Source organism: Centruroides sculpturatus, unplaced genomic scaffold, assembly GCF_000671375.1.
Source record: "Centruroides sculpturatus isolate CEXI.00-Female unplaced genomic scaffold, Cexi_2.0 scaffold229, whole genome shotgun sequence".
Lineage (NCBI taxonomy): Eukaryota > Metazoa > Arthropoda > Arachnida > Scorpiones > Buthidae > Centruroides > Centruroides sculpturatus.
The window spans coordinates 136,419-143,579 of NW_019384527.1; the positions used below are offsets into that span (position 1 = coordinate 136,419).

General features: G+C 29.2%; 1 long non-coding RNA gene across 1 annotated transcript; it reads right to left on the bottom strand.

The window, feature by feature from the left end:
• Nucleotides 1–945: 945 nt before the first annotated feature.
• Nucleotides 946–1,557, bottom strand: LOC111622889. The gene is made up of 3 exons (XR_002756359.1): nucleotides 1,523–1,557; nucleotides 1,221–1,351; nucleotides 946–1,142 (listed from the first exon to the last, which is right to left on the bottom strand). It is a non-coding gene; the product is annotated as an uncharacterized LOC111622889 (long non-coding RNA).
• Nucleotides 1,558–7,161: the final 5,604 nt, after the last annotated feature.

The following is a 7,161-nucleotide window of genomic DNA, read 5'->3' on the forward strand; positions in this document are numbered from 1 at the left end:
TTTTGAAAAAGCTATTATTATAAATGATACCAGTTAGACTTAAGATATTAGTAATCCCTAGCCTTTTAATAAGTTCAGCTTTTGACATTTATATTCTTTTCGTTACAATATCTTGGCTTTTAAATTATTACTTACAACAGAATTTTAAAATTACAATAATATTTTGTTTACAAAAATCTGTTGTACGCTGTCTATTATTTGTTTTATATATTAATTTAGTTTTCCTGTACTCTCTTTTGTAGTTATAGCATATTGTAATATCATAAATTTAATACTTTATGATTTAATAAAAATTAAATCTAATTGTAACACTTTCTGTATTGAACGATACCGCATGTTTTAGAAATTAACTGTTTTAGAATTGTTAAGAAAGTTCCTTCTTCTATTTTCTGCATCAGTATTATACGTATTTTTAAATTCGATTTGAGAAATGACTGAAAATATCTTCGATTCTAAGCTTTCATTTGAACTCATAGTTAATATTATAGTAAATAATCCTGTCTTCTAAATGTTCTTAGTCTTTACCAAGTTCATTATACTTTAGTAAAATTACAAGAATTTTTCTTAATCTTAACATAATTTAATAAATGTAATTTGTCTCATAATTTATAAATATTAACGGAAATTAATATGTAATCCTTTCTTTTATATTTGACATCTCTTGCTTTTTATGTGTGAAATTATTTACATAATCAATTTTTCTGTTACTTTTTTAAACAGAATATAAACATGGTCTGTGGCTTGAGTGATAGATATTCTTCAGCCGAGTTTTGCGATTAGTGTCGTCTTACGGTGAAAGAGTTGGAATGTTGAATCGTTACCGAGAAATGTGATTAATTTCCTAAAACAAACGATTTTTAGTTAGGTCTGAAGTATCTCAAATATCCTAATTATATTCTCTCAGGATCACTTTTGAACATTTTATTATTTTCTTTTTTTTTTTTTTTTTTAAAAAAAAAAAAAATTACCTACGAAGCTACGTATTTTCCCTAGAATTAATGAGGCATCGTATTCGACAAACAACGATCTTTCATCACGGAGGAAACGATAATCTGGATGTTTTCCTGAGAAAAACATTAATCAAAACACTAATAACTCCATCGACAGCGAACATTTCTTCTAGAAAAGTATCCACTCCGTTTCTGTAAAGGTTTTTTTATTATTTTAAAGTGTTACAAACTCGCTCTTCCTTTAAATTAAATGTTAAATAAACGATTTACCTCATTAACTCGTTCAACGTCAGGGATGGTTCGGTGTTCCATAGAGATACAATTATCCTGCAGGCGTGCATTCGAATTGACTCTACTTCCGATCGTAGTAGAATGTTAATCACCGGTTGTATACGTTGTACCTATAATAAAATGTTAAGCTGTTAAATGGGGGGGATTTCTACAAGATTCGTCTTTGTTTACATTCAGTTTTAGCCCGTTATACAATGGATTAAACTGTATATTTTATTTTTCCAGTATTTATAGATTATTTTGGCATATAATACATTAAAAAAAGTGAGAAAAACACTCACTAATAGAAGCGAACTGGGTGGAAATTCAGAAAAGTNATTTTGAAAACTCGACCGCTCATTGGTTAAAAGACATCAGACCATAGGCGGACGTCTTATAGAGCTGGTAAATGCTGATTGGTGGAATCCAATGCTGTTTCAATCCTATAAAAGCATAGGAGTTCTGGCGGGAAGTTCAGTTTTACTTCGGACATTGGAAGTGAACTCACGCTGACCTTAGTTCGCCTAAGCTGTCTTAGAAGACTGCCTCATCTTGTTGTATTGTTGTGGAATTTGAATTTGTACGTCGCAAGGTGCTCTTCTGACGGACCTGTTGCAGTGGATAGTTACTTTGAACTTTGTTAATATCTAATGTTTGTAATTCTTATATGTGAACTTTAATTGTAATTGTACATATGTTTATTTTCAAGTATACATTAAGTTTTAAATTTAACTGACTCGGAAGTATAATTTGAAGTTGACTGATAAGATATATCTAATGCGGATACTGGTTCTGCGGGTTCTGCAATGATGGAGGCGAAGGACTCTTCTTTCTGAGTGCCAGTTTTAGTTCATGTTACGAAAAATAATCTTTTTTTAAACGCACACAATGGTATCAATGTTTTACGCAATTATAGGGCAAAATTTCTGGCTTCTGATTATTGTATAGCATTTGAAAGAATAATTGGCAACATGACGTGCATTTATAAAAGTGTTTTTAGTTCGGAATATGCGACATGTATTGTAAATACTTTTTAAAATATCTCTGAAAACGTCCAAAACTTCAAACAAATTTACCCCGAATTACGGTTACATCTTTTTAAATATTAGAAATTTAACTGTTAATCTTTAAGTCTTTAAATTTAACATTTTTAATGCTATCTTACGTAGGTTTATATAATACATAGTAAATATAATAAATTTAAATTAAAGATGTTCAGTTTAATAAACTAAAACAATAAATCCAATAAGTATAAATTAATATCCAATATATTAAAATACAAAAAGAAAATTCTGATTTACATGCTTTTATTTGTTTTTACATATAAATTACTTTTCAGAATAATTTAAAAATTTTTAATAACATTATAAATTTAGAAGATTAGAAAATAATTATTTACAGATGCGAAAATTGAAATCTAACTGCGTACAGTCAACAAATTTTGATTAACGATCGACTACTCGTGGATGCTGAAGCATTTCAACTCAGATCCACAAATTCCAAAAATTTTCGAAACGTTAACTAAATTTTAAATGGCATGAACCCAAAATATATAGGAAATAAATTGATTAACTCATGCTTCAATGCACAAAAGTAGAAATACAGTAAGGTTCTAATAAGAAATCCCAGTCGTTATTCATTTGGATTTCTTGCAAATAATCCTTACTAAGCCACACTATATAACTGTCAATTTGTGGTATTAGCAAAATAAAAAAAGAAAAAGAAAGATTTACGAAATAATTGTCTACTTTAGTTATAAGATTGTCATCGCTTCGACACGAAATTTGATCATTAGTAACAATTACTAATAAGATTAAACATAATTCGTAACTAATTCTTATTGAAAGTAATAAATAATATAACTTCTCCTAAGAAGTAATTATAATTTTTTTATGTTGATTCGCAAAAATATTGCTTAATTCGAAATCTTCCATCATATTACGTGTTTCAAGAATGTTTCCAAGCCCAAGTGGAGTTTCGGTTTTACCAATTATATATTATTGATTTATTGTACTGTACAGTACATCTGTTCAACGTCATTTGGACATTGTACCCGTTGCCAATGAAGATAATTTTTTTTTATTTTTATGAATTACAGTAAATCTGTTTGTCATTTAATAATTTTGGACATTTTCGACAAAAATTTATTGTTTCAATAATTCATTCCAAATTCCATTAAATACACGTGCTTAGTCACGATAGAATGTATCGTACTTATAGTTTTTGCAGTTATTAATGAAGCTTTTCTCATCAGATCATATGATTTTCGTAGTCTCTAACTCAAGACGAAATTCGCGGTAATTGTTATTGAAGCACTTATGCTTCTTTCATCCATTATTTTCAGATCTTGCTTTGAATGTAATTTCGTTACGTTTTCATTCTTTTCATTAAGTACACGCCAACTGACGGTTAAATTACTTCAAATAATTCATAATATTATCATATTTGTAACCGAACGGGTGAAATTACGTAACATAATGTCATAATTTTATTCGAAAATTATAAAAAAATCTTAGATTCGAAAAAAGTTCGGATAATTCGTAGATGTGTTTGTTTTGATCCCCTGAATTTCGAAATGACGATGTTCACTGTAATAAATTACAGTTTTAATTTGTTATAATTTATTCTTATATATTCCTGAAAAGTTACGCACCAAGTAGGGAACGTTGGAATCGAATGAAACTTTATTAGTGCGAATATACGATATCGTAATTACTTATCACAATCATTAACACTACGACGAGAATCAGTGATTACAATATCATACAACAACAATTTCCGTGGAACAACGGTACAATTTAAAGAATAATTTAGTACCTGATACGACTTCCTGTTTTCTAGCCGCATACAGCGATACATTCGGGTATAGAGGCATATAGGTATTACATAGTATATTGTGACAGATTTACCCATAGATGTTGCAAGTGCCACTTCAGATTTCATACTTTCGAAGACGACTATAGGTAACGTTCAATCAGGTCCCACAAATCATCAAATGGAACAAATCTCTCTTGATAGTCTATTTGTGGCATCTAGAGACTAGCCACTGTGTACTTGTGTTTTGTCTAACTTTCAAAACCTCCAAACAACAGGCGACAATTATTTTAAAAGCCCCCTATAAGTTTTTGTTAGATATTAGGATAGCGATTGAAAGGCATGCTAGTGGCATTCCTGGAGTGCAATGAAAGATAACTGGTAATAATTTACATACCTGTGAGAATATAGGTGTATGTCAAGTTTGCTGTAATCGGACAATTCTAGCTTGGTGTGTAATTTTTTTTCTCAATGAGTGTAATAAAAAAGTGAAGAAAATTACTTTGTTTTATAAAAAAAACTTCCTTTTCAGCCATTTCCGTCTTGGGAGTAGTATTTGGATACTATAGGACTGTAATTATTTTGAATCTTGTGTAATTATATAAGACAATTCTTTCTATATTCAGTATTTAACTGAATACTGTTCACAATTTAATTAAAAATAATAATTAGTAAACAAGTATTATAAATGAAAATACTGGTTTGTTTCACATATTAAATTATCTTTCAAGAACTCTGAAAACTACAGTTACTCGATGAAACAAATATTCGTAAAGGTCAATTAGAAATTATTATTTTATAAACTATGTAGAATATACAAACTAAGGATTATAATAAACTTTATTTTATCTACATTTAAGATAAAAGTAAATTTTTATAATTTATGATCCTCTTATGTGCAGGACTCCATTGGCCTTGCAAGCTTAATGAACTGACTAGTGACAAAAAACACTCTCAAAGCTCTTAGGGACTTTGCAAAGAACATTAAAATATTGGATTAGTCTCCATCATTCTCCTTATCAACTCTAAGTGGTGTTCTGCTTCTTGCACAATCGTTTGGTGTTTGTGTGTCTACTGTTTAAATCTTATCCCATGTTATCTGCAACGTTGTTAACTTCTGTTATGCACTATATTCGTATACTATTTATATCTATCTACTAATATTCTTACTTTACCGAGTAGTTATATTGTGTTTTGGTTTCAATATATCTACTAAATATGTCGTACAGCTTTTTTTTCCACCTGTTGTAATTATCGCGTAATAATCTCTTGTATATGTCTAAGTTTACCTCTCTATGCATTTTTCTGTATTTTATTTCACAATTATTTAATCACTATACTTTATTTTTGGTGTATTTTATTACCTGCCGCGAATCTTATGTTTAACATAAGTTATTAGTATGTATCTATGTATCTTGTATTCGGAATTTTGTATTTTGCAACTTGTTCTATTTTAATAAATTCCCCGTGAGGCACATAACCTCCCCTTCCCCTTCCCCACTCTTCAACATTTTCACCCTCTTGGCCCCTGCCACAAATCTTTCTCTCATTCTTTCCCTTGTTATTTTTCTTTCACCCTCCTTTTAAAGGCTAGACCTACGAGTACGGCCTTCTTCCCCTTTCCTCATTGTATTGTATTGTATTGCACATACCTCCATCTACATATATATATATATATATATATATATACATTNATAATATTTCTAAGTATTTTTAATAAATTTTATTCATTGATTTAAAAAGATCCAAATATGAATATTCAATTAAAAGAAGGAACACAGAAAAATGAATACAGCCTCCTCATAATGTGTCTTCTTTTACATACCTTACGAACAGAACAAAGACTTTGTTCTTATTCTTGTTGTGCGGTTGTTGAGATTATAGCTTTTTTGCCTCATTCTTCGATTACGAACCCGCTAAACTACGAAGGATAATTTTGAATAAGTGGTCATTATCCCGATTTCTCATTTCTATCTTAAATAAGGCACCAAATTTTTTATGTACTGTACTGCACATCTCACCAAAACACTTATCAATGGGTTTGAATTAAAGTTATCTTCCAATGTTAAAGCGACTGTCTCAGTTAACACAACATAACAAGATGTCAAAACAGAGTTTACGTTTACTTTGAAGATGTTCTTCCTTTAATATGTAAAACCTGTTAAAATCAGCTTTTATCTATCGATGGCACAATGTAAATTGTGCCATCGATAGATAAAAGGTTAAAGAAATTTAAATGATTAATAAAATATCCGACAACGATTAGAAATTTACTAGTGTAGAACATTCAAAAAACTTTCTAATCTGGTTAATAAGTTTAATCATGATTTACATACTGGGGAGAAGCGCCTCAAAGTAAAGGTCAGCTGCATCATGTCACTCTGATATGTGTAAAAAAGTACATATTATAAAGACTGTTTTAGTTTTTGGAGGAGTTTTACTGGTTTGTTTTAATATTCACATTATTTTTTCACATGTATTTTTGTAAATTATATTTAGATGTATTTCCACACGTTTAAATATAATTTAAGAAATATTCATATTAATTTATGTTATTGCATACACAAATACTCATATTAATTTATGTTATTAATTATAAAAGTATAATTTTGATATTACATTTTGTATCTTTATTGGAGCTTCTAATACGTATAGTCTATGAAATTATATCAATCATATTTATCACGAGATAATAATTTTAAAAAAAACTATGAGAGGAAAAATTGATTTAATAATTCTGAAAGATTGATTAGTTTAATTACAATAATTCACAATTTTTCTAGAAATCAATAAAGTACCAAATTATTATGATTAAAGTACACCTATATATTTTGATATGGTGAAATTTCATAATATGCCAAAGACATTTCCGTAAAAGTTAGTACAGAAATTCGCCACTATGGTATTTTTGAGCTGCATACAATAAAAAACAATTATATTTGCAGGGATATTTTAAAGTGTGATTTGTCAAGTAATTTTCGCAAATTTTTCAGCCTTGAAAGACAATGTCATATCGCATGAGAACCAACACAGATCATCAATTTTTATCGCCTCTTAAACACTGTCTATTGTCTTCACACATATACCGCTAGAACGGAGGCCACATTAAGCAGCATCGCTTGCATTG